Source organism: Microcaecilia unicolor, chromosome 6, assembly GCF_901765095.1.
Source record: "Microcaecilia unicolor chromosome 6, aMicUni1.1, whole genome shotgun sequence".
Taxonomy (NCBI): domain Eukaryota; kingdom Metazoa; phylum Chordata; class Amphibia; order Gymnophiona; family Siphonopidae; genus Microcaecilia; species Microcaecilia unicolor.
The window spans coordinates 43,221,783-43,242,604 of record NC_044036.1 but is presented as its reverse complement, the minus strand read 5'-3'; the positions used below and the strand labels follow the sequence as shown (position 1 = coordinate 43,242,604).

General features: G+C 43.1%; 1 protein-coding gene across 2 annotated transcripts in view; it reads right to left on the bottom strand.

The window, feature by feature from the left end:
- PDE4B (phosphodiesterase 4B) overlaps window positions 1-20,822 on the bottom strand; it is a 534,189-nt gene that overhangs the window by 435,154 nt on the left and 78,213 nt on the right. The gene's annotated exons all lie outside the window — the stretch shown is intronic.

Below are 20,822 nucleotides of genomic sequence, written 5' to 3'. Positions count from 1 at the left end.
GGGACGTCCAAATTAAAAGATAGTAAAAGGGGGAATTGAACCAGCAACCTTTTGATTACAAGCTCAGTGCTCTAGCTAGTGCACCACTGACTAGACGTCCTTCCCTTTCCATTAAGTCTCTCCAAGTTTCTGTCAGCCAATCACAGCTCATTTAGCTGACATCTGTGTCAGCTAAACAGCGGTGATTGGCTGACAGAAACTTGGAGGGACTTAATGGAAAGGGAAGGACATCTAAGCATCTGAATAATGTGGCTCACTGGCTAGAGCACTGAGCTTGTAATCAGAAGGTTGCAGGTTTGATTACCCCTGGTAATTTAGACGTCCCTGACTGCACTTGCTTGTTTTTTTTTTTTCTTCCGATTTTTCCTCTCTGCATGGGTCCCGCACAGCACTAACTAAACTAAAATTACTTCGGGGACCTGCATACTGCTGTCATGGAGCTGGGGATGACATTTGAGGCTGGCTTACAAGTTGGAAAAAAAGTGTTTAACATTCGTTTTTTTTTGGTGGGAGGGGGTTAGTGACCACTGGGGGAGTCAGGGGAGGTCATCCCCGGTTCCCTCCGGTGGTCATCTGGTCATATAGGGCACTTTTTTGGGACCTGTTCGTGAAAAAAACGGGTCCAAGAAAAGTGACCTAAATTCTCTCTGAAAACGCCTTTCTTTTTTCCATTATCGGCCGAGCACGCACATCTCTGCTCAGCCGATAACCACGCCTCAGTCCCGCCTTCACCACGCCTCCGACACGCCCCTGTCAACTTTATGCGTTCCCGCGACGGAGTGCAGTTGGAAACGCCCAAAATCGGCTTTCGATTATACCGATTTGGGCACCCACAAGAGAAAGACGTCCATCTCCCGATTTAGGTCGGAATTTGGGCGTTTTTCTCTTTCGAAAATAAGCCTCAATATAATCCAGATGCATAGAAAACTCACAAGAAAACTATTTATTTTGGTTTTGAAAAAAACATTTTTAATGTAGCTAAAAAAAAAAGCAAAACAACAACAACCAAACACAAAACACCTCAGAAAGCTAATGGATGCTTCTGCATCCAAAATCTGTCTCCAAAGTATTCAGTCTCAGGGTCCACCAATGGGTCAGGTTGTCAGGCTGTCCCTAATAATATGCATGAGAGAATTTTTTTTTTAATTTTACAAAGCATTTTATATAATTCCAAGATATAATCTTGTAACATAAAACAGGCAGACCAATACATCAAAAATCATAAATCAAACATAATAGCATGGTAAAATTATAGAATTATATTCAAACTAAAAGGAAAATACTCCATTTATCCACCATTTTCATCCACAAAAGAAGAGGCGATAAAGTAATACATCATGAAATATATCTAGTCGGAAAAGAAAGGAGAGAAATTATCCATTATATATATATATATATATATATATTTTTTTTTTTTTTACAGAGTTGGCTTAGGCAAGGTAAGAGGAGGAACAGTTACCATAGGAAAAAAGCACAAGAGAGATTTCAAAGCCTATTATCTCAACTGTATGTAATTCTCTCTCAATATATTCCATCAAGGACAGCCTGAAAACCTGAGTAGTTGGCAGCCCTCAAGGACTGGGAGCCAGATGCATCAACCATGCCCCGCCTCCGCCGCCCTCCCTGAAGTCATCGCCGCCGTTCCCCCCTTCCACCGGTGTCCCCCTCCTGGAGGGTGGGCTCAGGAGTGAGGAGGGATGTCGGAGACTGCAGAGGAGACGATCAGCTGTTCTTCCCCGTGCAGCGCCCTCACACAGAGGTGAGAGGCGCTGCACGGCCCGGTAACAAGGAGGGGGGCACCGGTGGAAGGGGGAACGGCGGCGACGACTTCAGGGAGGGCGGCGGGGGCAGAGCACAGGGTGGAGAATAGCGGGAGGCGGAACTGGGAAGAAAGAGAAGAGAGGAAGGGAGGGGCGAGCCGGGGCAGCTTAAACTTTGGATTTTTGGCAAGCGGGGAGCAGCGGCGACCTCGGGCGGGGGGGGGGGGGGGGGCAAGGACGCTCATAAAGGACGCTCCTGACGAGCGCCTTTGCCCCATCCCGATTCTTTTTTTCCCCCTCTTTTTTTAAAATGCAGGGGGAGCGGGGAGCAGCAGGGACCGTTTTTTCCCCCTCCCTCCCGATTTTATTTTTCATTACGTTTTGGCAGCTGGGCAGCTCTAACGAGAGGTACAGACATCCGTTAGATTTCCTGCGTTTTTCCTGCGTTAAGGCAATCGGACAATGTTAGTGCATCTTGTTACAATGGGGTTGGTACACGAATTGCTCATCTGCATTCCGTCCTCATTAGCTGCTACCTACGTCAGAAAAAGGCCTTTAATGCATGTCACGGTTTAAAACTTGTTCGTCAAAGGGTTGTAAAAGGGTTGTTAAAGTTTAGTGCATCTGGGCCTGGGAGTGAATACTGCTGATCAAGGGTAGGGCAGTGAATAAAGTCCACCCCAGGTGCAGGCAGTAAGGAGGTGCATCCAGCAGTCACAGAGCTCAGTCTACATGCGTGCAGCTGTTGGCTCTGCCTGTCCTGTGCCCTGGAGCAGGAAGTTGAGGTCAGAAGGGACAAAGAACCAGCAGAGCTTGCAGCTGCGTGCATGTAGACTTTGGTTCCGCGACTGCTCGATGCACCCCCTTACTGCCTAGAGGTGGGGAGGAGGGAGTGCTGCACTACAGGTTGCCAGACAATGTGGAAGAAGCAGTTAGCTTAGTGGAGGTTAAAAAAGGTTTGAATAGCTTCATAAAAGAAAAGTCCATAAGCCATTATTAAGATGGGCTTGGGGGGGGGGGGGGGGGGGGGGAATCCACTGCTTATTTCTAGGATAAACAGCATAAAATGTATTGTACTGTTTTGGGATCTAGTGCTTGTAACCTGGAATGGCCACTGTTGGAAACAGCAAGCTGGGCTTGATGAACCTTTGGTCTGTCCCAGTATGGCAACGCTTACGTGCTTAAGCTAGAAATGCCACAGCTGCTGATCTCTTTGCTTTAACTCTGAATAGTGAACATCTTGGACTAGATACAAGAATATGCATACAGGTTTGAAAGATGTGTGCACACACAAAATCACTCCACAGAGAGGAGAAAAATAAGAAGGAACATTATTTCTTATATACCACTAGTCAAGCTATGCATATGCAAGCTGTTGGTGCCCATAATTGAATGTAAGTAAGGAACAATAATTGGTGGCCTTTATCTGGTAAGAAACAATATTTCCACAATATTTACTACTACAAAGAATCAACCTTACTTTATTTTTCATGGAATGGTTCTACAGTAGCTAACACTACAGTAAGAAATTAGGGCATTGTTGCCCTGTTTTACTGCAGAGAAGTCTACTGCAAAATTCACTAATTTTTCGCTACCTCATTACTGCAGGTTAGTGAAGTCCATGGTAAATTTATTTTTCATATTGCTATAGCTGGCAATATTCACACTTTCCCAGCTGCAGTAGCGGAAACTAGTCTGAAGTCAGGTCTACTTTCTCTTATAAGTGGAGGAGTAGCCTAGCGGTTGGTTGCAGTGGACTTTGACCCTGGGGAACTGAGTTCCATTCCCACTGCAGCTCCTTGTGACTCTGGGCCAGTCACTTAACCCTCCATTGTCCCAGGTACAAATAAGTACCTGTATATAATACATAAACCACATTGAATGTAGTTGCAAAAACCTCAGAAAGGCAGTATATCAAGTCTCTTTTCCCTTTAGGCCAGCAGTTTAATAAAAAGATTTCTCCCGATCCCTTTTCCAATATCAGCTTTCTCCACAAAGCCACCCCCAGCCTAATTTCTTTTCCAACAACAGCCCCCCCCCCCCCCAAAGCCCATCTCCTCATTGTGATCCATTTTCTGATAACAGTGCTTCCCAGAGCCCACCCTATACCATTTTCCAAAAACATCCTCCCATAATCTCCCAACCTTATTCGGCAGCCTGATCACTAATGGTAGTTCCACGAGGCTGCTGCTAAGGGGGTTAAGGCTGCCATTTAATGCCAGAATCCACTGGGACAGCAGTACCCAGGGAGTGCTCCTGCCCTCACACTACCCCCTAGAGACCCCTGTAAGTGCAAGAGGGCTGCTGGGGTGGAGCTCATTGAAAAATGGAGTAGGGTGGGAAATGGGTTCTGGGGATCATTATTTTAGAGGGTGGTTTTTAATCATTGACCCCTTTAAGTTGCTCCCAAGATGAAAGCTAACACCACCTCTTGAGATGTTAACTTTCCATAAATAACACAGCTTGCGAGTTTTAATGCAAACTGTTCTCTGTTATTGGTAAACAATGCACTTTAATGGCAAGTAACACATATTAATTGACAAATAATGAATAGCTTTGCCTTAACACAGCTTAGGGGGTCTTTTACAAAGCGGCGGTAAGCCCAACGCGGGCTAACTAAACACTAAAATGGAACTACCACTGGCCCAACATGGCTGCCGGCAATAGTGCTGGTTGGAGCATGGGAAATATTTTCCCTAGCATAGCGCTAACCCAGCGGTAATCAGGCATTGCTGCATTCTGCCAGGTTACCACCGGAGCCCTTACCGCCACCTCAATGGATGAAGGTAAGTACTCCTCACCGCATGGCCACATGGTAAGAGCTATCTTACCACGTAGCCATTTTTGGGGGGCCATTTTACTGGCTGCAGTAAAAAGGGTCCTGGCACGTGGGGAAAAAAATCCCCCACCGCTACTGCAGGGCCCTTTTTCTTGCCAGCTTAGTAAAAGTATCCCTTACAGCCTCTTTCAACAAGCTGCGGCAAGAGAGGGCCTACGCTGGCATCGGCATGTGGTTTTCACGCGTGCCGATGCCCCCTTTTACTGCAGCGGGTAAAAGGGAAGTCTCTCCTTCCTGAAGGAAATGCCCATGCGGCAAGTAAATCACTTGCCGTGCAACCATTTCGGGGGGGGGGGGCTTACCATCACCCACTGAGGTGGCAGTAAGGCCTCCCTTGCTAATCCGGCGGTAACTAGGTATCGCGCACTGCCTGATTACTGACGGGTACACTCTGGCACTAGAAAAATAAATATATTTTTGTAGCGCCGGATATGACAGTGCACTAGGGGTGGGAAGTACCGCAGGGCTGCTGCAGTAGCCCGACAGTACTGTTTAGCGAGAGGTAAGCCCGCGTTGAGCTTACCACCGTTTAGTAAAAGAGGCCCTTAGTTCGGCTTACTACATGCAATGGACAATAATAATTAGATTACCTACATCAGTGTAAGCTCCATGGGTGGCTTTTATCTGCAGAGTTTGTTCTAATGAAGCAAAACTACCAGAATAGTTTTGATTTGGTTCTTATTTCATGGAAAAGTTACCTTCTCTGTAGGAACTTTTTCTAATCAAAACAGGCATAGCTTTGAAAAAATGACCTAACCCCACCTAAGGGATCATCTCCAAACAGTTCCAAGTAAACCTCCACACAGCTTTAGCCATTTCACAATGAAAATAATGCACTCTAAGGGGCTAATTTCTGTACTACCGCTGATGCTAAGGGGTTAATTCAAACATTCAAGTTTCTTAAAGTCCAAGCTAGAGAGATACCACTATTTCTTACTTACAAAGTAGTACCCCCAATATTCAGCAAATGGAGGTCGGCATTGTCACCAGCTGAATTTGACCTAGGTATTCAATGATGGGTCTAATCTGGCACAGGTACTGAATATCCAGGTCACAAGTGGCCCCCGAAAGTTATCTGTGTACTAGTATAGCCTTTTTGCTGCCCTAACGTTATCCAGAGAGCAGTAGCGATCCTAGGTCAGCTGCCACCCGGGGCGGATCGCCACTGCGCACCCCCCCCCCCCCGGGTGCAGCACGACATCCCCCTCCCCGGTGCATCAAGCCCCCCCCCCCAGCACAATGACACCCCCCCCCTCGGGTGCATTCTTGGCTGCTGGAGGGTGCAGAGAGCAGCCGCGCACCTGTCGGCTCCACTGGCTCCCTGCTCCCTCTGCCCCGGAACAGGAAGTAACCTGTTTCGGGGAAGAGGGAGCAGGGAACCAGCAGAGCCGACAGGTGTGCGGCTGATCTCTGCACCCTCCAGCAGCGTGCACCCGGGTCGGACGGCCCCACTGCCCCGCCCTTGGTATGCCACTGCCAGGGAGCGGAGTAACCTAATGGATAGATCAGCGAGTTGGGAACTAGAAGGCCCAGGTTCATATCTCATGGCGGCTCCTTGTGGCCTTGGGCAAGTCACTTAATTTGGGAGAAGGCAATGGCAAACCACTCCTGTGTCATGCCAACAACACCACGGGGGTGGGGGCTGGGGTGGGGAATCATGCATTGTGTGCTCATCAGGAGTCAACTCTGACTCGAAGGCACATTTGGATCTGGAACTTTATCCAGGCAACTACCTGGTTAGCAGACTAAATATCTCCGCTAACCGGGTATATCCTTGCACTAGCCCTGGACTGCCCTGGCAATAACCAGAGAGCGTCGCAGTAGTCACACTAGATTTTCAGTGGCACTGTGCAGTTGAGTGCCACTGAAAATCCAGAAATGGCCCACTCACCACAGTTTAACTGGGCTGGAGTCTGTCCTGCCTAGTTAAATCATTATGAATATCTACCTCTTACTTTTTGGGGGGGGGGGGGGAGGGGGGTTGTGGGGAGATGTAAGCAATTATTTAGGAAGAGACTGTATTGAAAGAAATGCAAAAGAGAGTTTATACACCACAATGCATAAAGTAAAATGTTCACAACTATACTGTGCATTCCCTAGGTATTTTAACTTCGCTTCCAATTTTCTGTTGGCTGCTCTCTTTAAAAAATCAAGATCATACTTATGAAGCAGTACTATAGCCTTTGGCACTGAAAACCATGATGTCTTTTGAAGTGAAGCCTAATAGCTGGTGTTTTATCTCTTGAATCCCATGCTCCTTCATTTCTATAAAGTGAACAAAAATTCTAAAAACATAAAAATATATTTCAAGAGCAGGGCAGATTTTCCCAAGCAGTGCAATCCCTCCCTTAATGCCCTAGTACTTGATGTCCCCCCCCCCCCCCCCAAAAAAAAAAACACTGTAATTTAGGAAGCTTTGGGTGGCTTCCTAAAGGAAAAGTCCATAGACCATTATTAAAATGGACTTGGGGAAAATCCACTGCTTATTTCTAGAATAAGCAGCATAAGATGTACTGTACTGTTGTGGGATCTTGCCAGGTACTTGTGACCTGGATTGGCCACTGTTGGAAACAGGATGCCGGGCTTGATGGACCTTCGGTCTGTCCCAGTATGGCAATACTTACGTACTTATGGCAACGATTCAGTAAAGAAAAAAACAGCACAAAGGGCCTTTAAAAACAGAAGGGAACGCAGTTCATTCATTAAAAAATCCTTTAATAATGAACTTTGATTGAAGAAAGACCCGACACAGGCCGTGTTTCGGTGCTACCGTACCTGCGTCAGGGGTCACACCAATGACAAAGGAGACTTCAAAAAACTAAGTTCAAAAGGCTGATGCTTTCCAAACTTTTTTGTGATATGTTCCTCCGAATAAAATGCAATGCTAAGCTGACACACAGCAGCAGTGTAAGTCGCAATAGAATAGAAGCATCAGCCTTTTGAACTTAGTTTGTTGAAGCCTCCTTTGTCATTGGTGTGACCCCTGACGCAGGTGCAGTAGCACCGAAACACGGCCCGTGTCGGGTCTTTCTTCAATCAAAGTTCATTATTAAAGGATTTTTTAATGAATGAACTGCGTTCCCTTCTGTTTTTAAAGGCCCTTTGTGCTGCTTTTTGATTGGTCTTTTTCTGTACTTGGTTCCCTCTCTTTGTCACATTAAGGATTCAGTAAAAACAAACACCTGTGTTTCTAAGGGTTGTAGTTATCAATGTGGGCTACCATTAAGACATGTTATTTTACCACTAACTTGTGCTATTTCAGCACAGGTCCCATTTATGCAGTGAGACCTAGTTACTAATAACTGGGGTATTCAGCAAACGTCTTAATGGTAGCCCCCCCCCCCCCCCCAACTGACTAAGATACACATTTAGGTTTAGGAACAAAAACCATTTATGTTGCTATTCCACAACAGTAATGTTTAATGTAATTATTAGGATTTATTTATCGCCATTTTGATGGAATTCACTCAAGGTGGTGTACAGCAAGAATAAGCCAAACATAAACAATAGACAATTACAGCAGTAAAAATATTCAAACAACAATACAAAGTATGGCATAGTATACTATATTACGTCAACACAATACGTAATAAAACATTTTCATAGACAGCCTAGAGTATAAGCCAAGATGGAACATATAGATAGCTAAGATAGAGTAATATGAAAATAAGGGGATTAATTTAAAGTAAGTTGCATAATGTCCATTTTGACCTGTTGCTGTTTTAGACATTTACTTCTTAATTCTACAAAAAGTACTAAAAATTGCACACACGAATTTGTGCATGTACCCAAATTGTGCATGCACTTTATTTGAATAATGAGCCAATTAGCACCAATAATTGGCTTTTTAACATGCAGTTATGGGTGCTAATTGAAATCAATATATGCATGTAAATTTACGCCCATGATCTACGCCTAAATTTTACTAATGTCCTGGAAAAGTGGGCACAGAAATGGGAGGGTGGGTTTAGATTCCAATTATACATGCAATTATAGAATAAGGGGATTCCATGCATAAATTTAGGTGCAGGCATTTGCACCACGTTTTTATTGATGCAAATGGACATACATAAATTTAGGTGTGACTCCTGCACCTTAGCGCTATTATATAAACTACGCCTAACTTTAGGTGCAGCTTATAGAATAGCGCTTAAGCAGGTTTTTTTGTCATCGATTTTTTAAGCACCATTTATAGAATTCACCCCTTAATTTTTTTAATGGACGTTCATGCTGCACATAACCAGAACATAAATGTCTATTTCTTTATGTATTTTAGAACAGACTCTGTCAGCAGATTCTGTTCTAAAATAATCCTTAACTAAATGCGATAATATGAGTAAAATGATCTTAGATGAGATCATTCATGTTACAACTAAATGACATCCACTTACTAAATATTTCCCCTTGGTTCAATCAGGAATTATGGTATGCCAAACAACTGAGTAGAAAACTAGAATGAAAATGGAATAAGGACCATTTAGGCGTAATAAAGGGGCTTGGAAGAGAACAATGTAAGATTATAAATGTAAAATTAGACTAGTTAAAAAAGGACTTTCTGGACACCAACCCCCGATTTCTATATAGTGCGGCTTAAGTTGTACACGCTAATCCGGTCATATTCTGGATTTGCGAACATAACTTAATTTAACAAGCCAATCAGTGCCAATAATTGCACTTAATAAGCAATTATTGACACTAATTGGCATTAATTAGAATTTATGCTCATAACTAAGCGTATTCTACAAAGTGATGCACGCAAATTCTAAGACAAGGATTTGAAAAGGGGGCGTGGTCATGGGATGGGGATGGGCGGGTGGTGGGCACTCTTAGAATGTATGCACAATGTTATAGAATATGTCGCTCCATGTGTAATTTAAGTGTTGGCATTTACACCAGGTTTTAAATATAGTCACAGAAAATGGGCACTGGGCATATCCTATAAAATACACCTAGATTTAGGCATATTCTATAAACCACACATACCTTTAGGTGTACAATATAGACTACACCTAGGTGTATTTTTTCTGCACTGATATTTAGGGATGATATATAGAATCTACCCCAAAGCGATTATTTTCAATTGGTAAATAATCTAATGAATACATAAGAGTTGTTAACAATAAATGGATCTTCTCCATCAGCTGAAAAATTAGCTCAATATTTTAGAAAGAAAATAGTTAATATTAGACATTCTTCACCACAGTTTTGTTGTGATCCATTAGCTTTCGTAGATAAATCAATTTTTAACAGAAGAACGTAAAACAGGGGACAAATCTTGGCCAACTTTTACAACCCCTCACTTCCTACAGTAAAGTCTTGTTTATCAAGATATTCTTCAGCTTCTTGTCAATTGGATGTTCACCCAAGTAATTTTTTTTAAAGAAGCCCCATTAGAATTTATAGAATATCTTACTCAGTATTATCTCAAGGACTCCTCCCATGTGAGAAAGGTGGGATTGTGCTTACACCTAGTCTAAAAACCCAGCAGCTAAGGGGAGCGAGGTAGCTAATTATTGACCCGTTGCCTCCATACCCCTCCTAGTCAAGATGACAGAATAGTAATGCAGTAGCTAATGGAAGTTCTTGATGATCATGAAGTTCTCCATGATTCTCAATCAGCAGAGAAACCATGGTAGCAATGCTTATATCTGAGTTAGTTATGGTTAAAAAAAAAAGTTATTACCCTACAGTTTGACATATGTTTTGACATAGTGGAGCATAATATATTGTTACATCTTCTTGACTTTATTTGTATTAGTGATATGGTTTACAACTGGTTTAAAGGATTTTTGGATCCTATCGAGTGAAAATGTCTGGGTCTTTTTCATCGAAGTGAAGGACAGAATGTGGTGTACCACACGGCTTGTCAATTTACTGTTTTATTTAATATAATGATGGCTCCCTTAGGTAAAAAATTGGCTGCCCTGGGGTTTTGCCCATTTATCTTCGCTAACAATGTCAGTATATGTATTCCTTTTGAAAATCACATTAGTAATATATTGGCAGTTATTAAACAGGGGCTAGATATATTGGAATTATGGGCTGCAACATTTAAATTTAAATTAAATAGGGATAAAATAAAATTTATGATAGTAATCAGCCATTATCAATCTGTTAGGAATGACAGTTTTATGATTGATAATATTACCTATATATATTGGAGTCTGAAAGTTCTGGGAGTCATAATTGATAATCATTGAACATATGAACTTCAAGTAGCAACCATGACAAGCAAAATATTTAGAATAGGGTCTATTTTTCTACTGAAACGTTCTGTATATTAGCTCAGGCATTAGTATTGTCTAACCCCGATTACCTGTAATGTCATATATGATGGCTACAAAGAGGAAATGTTAAAGAAGCTCCAGACAGAAGCTCAAAACATTGTGACACATTTAATCTTCAGAGTGTCTAGATATGGGAAAGCAACACCTTCTTTCTATTGAGGCCTGCCTCTCTGAACTATCTTCCTGTTTTCTCTGAGGGAGGCCAAGTAGAGAGAAGGGGATAAGACCGGCAGCAGGGCAGCCTATGGGAATCACTGCTGCCTATGTTGCTGCCACAACAACAAAAAAAAACAAGGTAAGTTCGAGGAAGGGGGTTGGGGGAGGAACGGAAGGGGGGAGATGCCACCTTAGAAGAGTGCCACCTGAGGCCCCCACCTCAGGTGGCCTAATGGTAGGGCTGCCACTGCTAACAGACATTAGCATATGATAAGGGCTAAACAGCCCATTATATACCTATGGATTTAGCATGCTCTAAGCTTTAGTAAAAGGGCCCCTAAATATCCTTTCTAAAATGCTACTCCATGTCATCAAAATATATAACTGCAAGGGACATGAGCTGCATATACATGCATTGCACCACCAAAGAAATAAGGAAATTTTCTTTATAGAATAAAGGATCAGTTAATGCAGTCTAAAAATAAGAGGTAAATCTTTTATACAAAATTCAGAAAATGGAAATATAACCAGGAAAAAAATGTCGAAACATTTTAAAATCTACTTTAGTAGAGAAGGGGAGATTTCTTATAATTTTTATTAGACTTATTTTCTGCATGTGTAAATAAGGGGCCCTTTTACTACACTGCAGTAAGCACTAACACGTGCTCAGGCATCCCGTGGCAGTTTTTACATATGCGCCCACTACCCACGCACTAAAAAATAGTTTTTAATTATTAGCTTTGGTAGTGGAGAGTAGGCGTGTTATGTGCTGATCACTGTCACAAACTAAGGGGCCCTTTTACTAAGGTGCGCCGAAAAATGGCCTGCACTGGTGTAGGCACGTGTATTGGACGTGCGCAGGTCCATTTTTTAGAACGCCTGCAAAAAAAGGTCTTTTTCATTTTTGGCCAAAAATGGACGTGCGACAAAATAAAAATTGGCACACGTCCATTTTGGGCCTGAGTCCTTAACAAAACCCATGGACTACATGGTAAAGTCTCACGCATTAAACAGACAGTAATCATTAGCGCACGTACACTGCCAATTACCACCACGCCGTAGAAAATAGAAATTATTTTCTGCCACGCGTTTTGGACACGTAGCAAAATTAGAATTACCACCCAGGGCATGTGGTAGCCGGGCGGTAGTTCTAATTTGACGCATGTCGTATGTGCGTAAGCATCTACGCATCTTAGTAAAAAGGCACCTAACTGATTAGCACATGATTAGCACCTGAGTCCTTATCACCTAGAAAATAGGTGTAGTTAAGGGCTCACAAGCTAATAGCTATACATTAATGGGAAAATTAGCACGTGGCCATTATTGGAAAAAATAGAAAAATCGGCCATTTTCCGGCAGTGCTATAAGTGGCCTTAGCAAATGGTAAAGACCCGAGCTGGGGATAGCGTTGGCCACTTTTTAGCACTGCTTAGTAAAAGGACCGCTAAATCTGTAAGCTTAAATACTCTTTTGAACTGAAATACTTTTCATTCATATTTCTAGAAAATGCTGCTAACTCTACTCAACCTTGATGCTAAGACTTCTAGTGTCCATGTACTAAATTCTAAATATGTCTTGTCATCCTTGCCAAATTATTGTTTGTGAAGCAAAGATAACAATGAAGAGAAATTAGTCCTGTAATATAAATAGTGCAAATTACTGGTCTATTAAGAGTAAAATCAATATTTACAACACTAATCCACCCCAACACAAAACAACTTCTGAATGAACTTACAGAAAGCAAAAAATTTAAAAAGCAAAAGATCATTATAAATCATTATCATTCAGTTGAAAGGCGTGGAGGGGCGTAATCGAAAGGGACACCCAAATTTTATTGGGGACGTCCTCACAGGACGGCCCCCGTGAAGGGGCGGAGAAACCCTTATTACCAAAACAAGATGGGCGTCCATCTTTCGTTTCGATAATCCTGAAATTTAGGTTGACCTAAATAAAGAGGTGATGCACCTTCTCAAAACACACAAAGCACAATCCATAGAAACTAGGAGATCTTCTGACACATTCAGAAATGTATTTGCAACACTACCTAGTAGATAAAGGATGAAAAACTACCCCCCTGTTTACTAAGCCAAACTAACGGCTGTCATGCGCTAATGCTGACATGGCCCATTCACTTTCCTCCCTGTTTACTATGCCTGACACAGCCCATTCAAAGTGAATGGGCTGTCGCCATTAGTGCATGGCAGCAGCTAGAACGGATAGTGGGGGGTTTAAATGGGTTGTGTTGGCATTGCCGTGTGGCAGTCGCTAGCATGACTTTGTAAATCGGGAGGGGGGACTGCCAAAGCACAAGTATGTAGGAGCTGTGTACTGTTTGCAGAGGCAGAGATTTGCAAAAGTAAAATAATGTGCATATTTTTATTTCTCTGAGACCAACACTGTGCTACAGACTACATTTAATAAAGTAGTATATCCAATTTCTAGTTTTGCTCTTTTAGGGAGTCTTTTATTAAGGTGCACTAGCGTTTTTAGCCTCTGCTAAAAATCAGCTGGCACTAAACGCTGAGACGCCGATAGGAATATAACGGGCATGAGCTAAAAACACCTTAGTAAAAGGTCCCCCTTACTTTGCATCACAGGGACTTCGAGGGGTACTTTACCCACTACATATTGTTATTTTATTGGAAGGATAGACAATGGAATCAATGCTCTTGTACCTGGAGAATTAGGATTTATTTACAGAAGCCTCTGAATTAATGTCTGGTCATTAGTTACATAGTAACATAGTAAATGAGGGCAGATAAAGACCTGTACGGTCCATCCAGTCTGCCTAACAAGATAAACTCATTTTACATGGTATGTGATACTTTATATGTATACCTAAGTTTGATTTGTCCTTGCCTTTCTCAGGGCACAGACCGTAAAAGTCTGCCCAGCACTGTTCTTGAAATTTTCCATAACTATTCAGTTACGATCAGGGCGTAGACCGTAGAAGTCTGCCCAGCACCAGTTTTGCTTCCTAATTAGCGGAATTGCCACCCAATCTCCGCTAAGATTCCATAGATCCATTCCTTCTAAATAGGATTTCTTTGTGTTTGTCCCCATTCTAAAGTCATGCCTCTGAACTCTAATATGACATATTCTCATTTTAAAATTGTACAACAGCATTGAAATTCTGTGTTCGCTATAAAAATGCTCATCTTCAGCCAAATGTATTGTGGCATCCAAAAATAAATCTTCTAGCATTCTGGCACTTATTTTGCATAATCTGCTAAAGAGAAATCATTGAACTTTATTCAATGCTAATTTGCATATGTAACATCAAAGCACCACGCCACCAAGTCCCTACTTTCGATGGCTTTTCCCCCTACATGCACAGAATAGAGTTCCTTCTTTAATAAAACGGGGCCTGGAGAGTTCTTTCCCACTATGGGGATATGGTCTTAATTTTCACAACTCAAGACAGATCTACTCGGCAAGGATGCAGCAGTCCTTATGAAACCGATTAATCATATGGACCACATATGGGAGGGGAGATTCTATATATGGTGCCTAAAAAAATCCAAGTGGAAAACATCGCCGACTAAGTGTATTCTATATGCAGCGGCACCTAAATTTAGGTACAGCATATAGAATACACTTAATTGATATCACAGTGCCTAAAACTATGTGCCTCCATTTACACCAATGAAAATGTGGTTTAAATCCCGGTGCTTACATTTATGCGCACTGCGCCATATTCTATAAATATGCATGTAAATTTCGTAACCCATGAAACTCCCATTTCTCCACCCATAATCACGACCCTTTTTGCCTGCGTGCATTAAAATTTAGGCGCAGTGCATTATAGAATACACTTAGGGCCCTTTTTACTAAGCGGCAGTAAGCCCAACATGGGCTTACTCACTAAACAGGAAGTACTGCCGGGCTACCGCAGCAGCCCAGCGGTGCTTCCAACCCCTAGCTCACCGTCACACATCCGCTGCTACAAAAATATATTTTTGTAGCACTGGATTGTAGCTGACAGTAATTGGGCAGCATATGCAGCCTGGTTACCGCTGTATTAGTGCAGGAGCCCCTACCGCCACCTCAATGGGTGGCGGTAAGGGCTCCAACAGCAGCACAGGCCCCCCCTTTGCCGCAGCTTGGTAAAAGGAACCCTTAGGGAATTGTGCATGTAAATTCTAATTATTGCCAATTAGTGCTCATTATTACTTGTTAAGTACTGTTAACAATGCTGATTGGCTTAAGCCAATTAACTTACACGTGCTGTTAACAGAATATGCTCGGATTTTGGCACAGATCTCTAGGCACGCTATATAGAATCCAGGGAATGACCTCCATAATGTGGAGGAGTAGCCTATAGTGGGCTAAAACCCAGGGGAATCAGGTTCAATTGCTACTGCAGCTTGTTGAGACCCTGGCCAAGTCACTTAGGCTCTCTTATCAAGCCGCGCTAGCAGTTCCCACGTCAATGCCAATGGAACTCATTCAAAGTGAATGGGCTTTGTTGGCACACTGCTGCACTAGGGACCTCTAGTGTGGCTTGATAAAAAAAAGGCCCTTAACCCTCCATTGCCCCAGGTACAAAATAAGTACCTATATATAATATGTAAACCAGTTTCATTGTAACTATAGAAAGGTGGTATATCAAATTCCCACCCAATATATATATATTGGAGGAGTGGCCTAGTGGTTAGGGTGGTGGACTTTGGTCCTGGGAAACTGAGGAACTGAGTTCGATTCCCACTTCAGGCACAGGCAGCTCCTTGTGACTCTGGGCAAGTCACTTAACCCTCCATTCCCCATGTAAGCTGCATTGAGCCTGCCATGAGTGGGTACAAATGTAACAAAAAAAATATATATATTGCATATATATCCACCTTTGAATGGCATTATATACATACTAGTAAATAAGGCCCGTTTCTGACACAAATGAAACAGGCGCTAGCAAGGTTTTCCTGGGAGTGTGTGTGTGTGTGTGTGTGTGAGAGTGACTGTGTGAGAGAGAGTGAATGTGCGAGTGTGTGTGTGTGACAGAGAGAGTGTGTGTGTGTGACAGAGAGAGAGCGAGTCTGGGTGCGAGTGTTTGTGTGAGAATGAGAGCGTGTGTGTGAGAATGAGAGTGTGTGCGAGTGCATATGTGAGACGCAGTGACTGTGAGAGAGAGAAAGACACTGACTGTGAGAGAGTGTGTGTGTGACAGAGATACCTTCCCCCTCCCTCTGTGGTCTCAGGACCCCCTTCCTCCTCCCCCTGTGGTCTGAGGACCCCCTCCCCCCTGATCTCAGGATCCCCTCCCCTCTGGTCTCAGGATCCCCTCCCCCCCCTCAGGTCTAAGGACTCCCCCCTCTGAGGTCTGAGGACCCCCTCCCTCTTCCCCCCCCTGTGGTCTCAGGACTCCCTGCCTCTCCCCCCTCTGTGTGGTTGGCAGCACCGTGCGAGTGTGTGTGTGTGACAGAGAGTGAGACTGGGTGCGAGTGTGTCTGTGAGAGAGCGCGAGTGTGTGTGATTGTCCTCTCTCCCCTGCCCCCCTCCAGCCACCCAGCAATTCTCCTCTCTCCCCTGGCCCCTCCTCCAGCCACCCAGTGATTCTCGTCTCCCCTGCCCCCCCTCCAGCCACCCAGCTATTCCCCTGGCCCGCCCTCCAGCCATCCAGCGATTCTGCTCTCTCCCCTGCCCCCCTCCAGCCACCAAGCGATTGTCCTGTGTCCCCTGCCCCCCCTCCAGCCACCCTGCGATTCTCCTGTATCCCTAGCCCCCCCTCAAGCCATGCAGTGATTCTCCTCTCTCCCCTGCCCCCCTCCATCCTCCCAGCGATTCTGCTCTCTCCACTGGCCCCCCCTTCAGCCACCCAGCAATAAGTTCCTCATACCTTTGCCAAACTTTGAACACGTCTACTATAATAAAAAGCACCTCCAACGTACTGAAGCTGACTCCGTGGCTTCACTGAAGGGTTTGTTGACTCCTGGCGTCTGATTACCCGCCCTCGACGTCATGACGTTTTGACATGAGGGCGGGCCTCGACGTCATCACGTTTAGACATGAGGGCGGGGCAGAGAGACATGGGCAGAGAGAGTTGTCTACACCCTTACAAACCAACGAACCCTTCAGTGAAGCCACGGAGTCAGCTTCAGAAAGTTGGAGGTGATTTTTATTATAGTAGATGTAGATTGTATTCTCATTTAAATGGTGATTTCAGAACACCATTATTTACATGTGGAGGTGGCCCAAAATACACAGATTTAAAGGGTGTTTGTTTTCATGGGTCAAAACATTCTACAGTGTCAAGCTACTTGTTTAGCTCAATTTATATGTGTAGGGGTCTAGAACGTGGCCATTACAAATGTCACCTCTTATATGTGAAAGTAGCGAAAATTAGTACTGCTATGAATAAGTGCTGGCAATTATTCATGGAAGATGCTGAGTGATGCTTCTCTTTTCCTGCACGTGTAGGTTCTAAATATCACTTCTCTGGCTTATGTGCCACAAATTCTGCATGTATTTGCTAGTATCTTTACATGTATTTGATAAAAGACCACATTCACCAAAGCCTTTGGTAAAACACTGTGGCGACGTGGGTAATTGAGAAGCAAAACCGGTGTTGGGTAGACTTCTATGGTCTACGCTCTGATCTTGACTGAATAGATATGGATGGGCTGGAGTGTAAACTTTTAAGGGGTTTCGACGATAGCTTTAGAACTTAGTTGAAGAACAGTGCTGGGCAGACTTCTACGGTCTGTGCCCTGAGAATGGCATGGACAAATCAAACTCGTGTATAAAGTATCACATACCATGTAAAATGAGTTTATCTGTTGGGCAGACTGGATGGACAATACAGGTCTTTATCTGTCGTCATTTACTATGCTACTATCTTACTATTTCATCAAGCTTTAGCAAAAGGGGACCTGCGCTGGCATCAGCACGTGTTTCTGACGCGCGCTGAGGCCCCCTTTTACCACAGCAGGTAAAAGGTAGGTCTTTCTTTTTTTGAGGACATGGTCGTGCAGCAAGTGAAGCATTTTCCGCACGGCCATTTTATGAGGAGCCCTTATCGCCACCTATTGAGGTGGCGGTAAGGGCTCCCGCACTAACCTGGTGGTAACCGGGCAGTGATTACTGCCGGGTACATACCGGCATTACAAAAATAAATATATTCTTGTAGCACCGGATATGACGGCGTGCTGGGGGTGGGAACTACTGCTGGGCTGCTGCGGTAGCCCAGCGGTACTTCTTTTTTAGCAAGCAGTAAGCCTGCGATGGGCTTACTGCCGCTTTGTAAAAGAGGCCCTGAGGGAATTGTGAACATCCCGACCCAGCCACCCAACTCCTATCTTAATATCCTATGCAACATGTGGCCCAGCTCTCCTGGGAGCCATCTTAAAGGAGCAGGATATAACATAAACCCTGCCCCCATTCCTGATCCTCCAAGCGAAGCTCCTCCCCTGATGAAAGGCTTCACAAGACAAATTCTCCATTCCTGAAGATACCTCTCCCCCAAAATCTATCAGGGCTATCTCTGTTGACTGAAGAGGTTCTGGCCAGGAGCAATCCCCACTCTAGAAGTCAATGGTACCTTTTTGATGCTGCCTGGTGCCATTTTGATGCCCACAACTGAAGGGCAGGAATGACTGGGCATCCCTCCTGCCCCCTATCAATAGAAACCAAGGTCCAGGGGTGTCTATGGGGGGGGTTCAACTTGGGAAGGAGGGTCTTTGCTGGGGGACATCAGGGGTGGATGTGGAATTTAAATTACCTCAGGCCTCTTTAAGATGGCCCCCAGGAAGAGGGAAAAATAAACACACCTCAAGAGTTGACTGTAAGCTGTACTATTCATTTACCATATAAGTTACTAATATGCCATATTAAGTTACCATATATCAGTGGCTTCCACAGTAAATTATGTGCAGTAAAATGCAGCTTAGTAACTAACTCTCTAAACCATAAAATGATAAAATATGTAGTTGTACAATATCAGCCAAAAATAAGTAAACCACTTCATTTTCAGTTTAAACCAAGCCACTTTTTTAACGAAAAAATGGCCTAGGCATTACAAACTTTACTAGTCATTTTGTACATATTTTACCCCAGATTTGCAATATTCAGCATATCACATTTGTGATTGGCATGAACTTCTCCTCACCTCCTCTGGGTATTAGGTACTGCACAATCTCTCCTCCTTGTGTGTGTGTGTGTGTGTGTGTGTGTGTGTGTGTGTGTGTGTGTGTGTGTGTGTGTGTGTGTGTGTGTGTGTGTGTGTGTGTGGTGTGTGTGTGTGTGTGTGTGTGTGTGTGTGTGTGTGTGTGTGTGTGTGTGTGTGTGTGTGTGTGTGTGTGTGTGTGTAGGGGGGGGGGGGGTGAGGAGAACAGTAGACAGAAGAAAGAAAGACCAGGTTGGGATAGGAATACTTACTATCATAATATAACTCAACATTTACCCAGAAAACAAATGAGCTGATTATGCATGAGGTTTTCTGTATTTGTAATAAATTCACAAAAACATACAGTAAAAAATTAACATGAAGGACTTTCAGCTGCTGCACCTAATGATCAAAACAGTACCAGAAGCAAAATACTATATCATTCTGAACCTAACAAACAATAATAGTCTTATTAAAGTGCTATGTTGCTTCTTTGTACTCTGTTTAGCACACACCAGCCAGCATTATTGTCCACTCCCCTTTCTGAATCCCTTTACTTGCATCCCATATGCTTCTGTTTTAAACTGAAGCTTCTCCTCTATCTTGAGAATAATGCAACGTAGGTCTCCATCCTCTCACATTCACATCTCAATCTATCTTTCCCTATTTTCAAGTCCCTCATGAGGATGCACTTTATGAAAGAGGAATTTTCTTAGCGTCCCTAAAACCCAACACTTCCTCTATGATGTACTCATGAAGCCTTCATGAAACCAACCTCCTTGTTATAATGTTTTTCTACTGTGAACACACACAGCAGAGAATCCCCTTATCTAATGGTTTGTTTTATCTTAACTCTTGCAATCAGAAACCTATCTTTTCCTTCTACAGAGTAGCACCCTATCAGAAAAAAGTAAAGTATTTCATTGAATAATGGTAACAAACATGAGGTGACAAAATACTGAGTACGATCCTCAGTCAAGTGCAACTTTATTGCAACTTTATTGTTGGTCTATAATACTTTCGTTATTCTCTCTCCCAGTTTTTTTGCTCATTGTCCCAGATAGATTCCTCCTGCAAACTTCTGGGATTCTGTAACTACAATACACAGTTTCTCTCCCTCTATGGCTCTTTATGAAAAACAGCAAAGGTGTATACTAGAAAGACATTACAAATCATCATTTGAGCCCAATGCATTCTCTTTTAATGTTATATGAGAAGCAGGCTTGAAATGTAAGGAACATTTTTTTAAACATATACCTATTGACATAAGAAACACTATAACCTGAAATTCAGAAGGGAGCAGGCTAATGAACAATGAATACTTAGAGTAATTAAGACCTGTGTCTTATTATATCTGGCTAAGATGCCTAAGGTAAGAAATAATATTTTTAAACACACAACTCTCTGATAGAAGGTTTACCATTTACCAATATTTAAATCTGAAAATGGAAACCAGAAATAACACCATTCTATCTATTTTGACAAGGCTTCATGTGCATATTCTCACAAAAATTAACATATTTATTGTGTTGTGTATGCATTTGCTAATGAGTAAGATATTACATGCATTATAGTTTATTGAAAACTGATAATGTAGAAGCTGTATGACATTACTCTCAGACACTGCAGTATACAAATTTTAATTGCTGTCTCCATAAGCCAATATCCTTTCAGTTCACTTA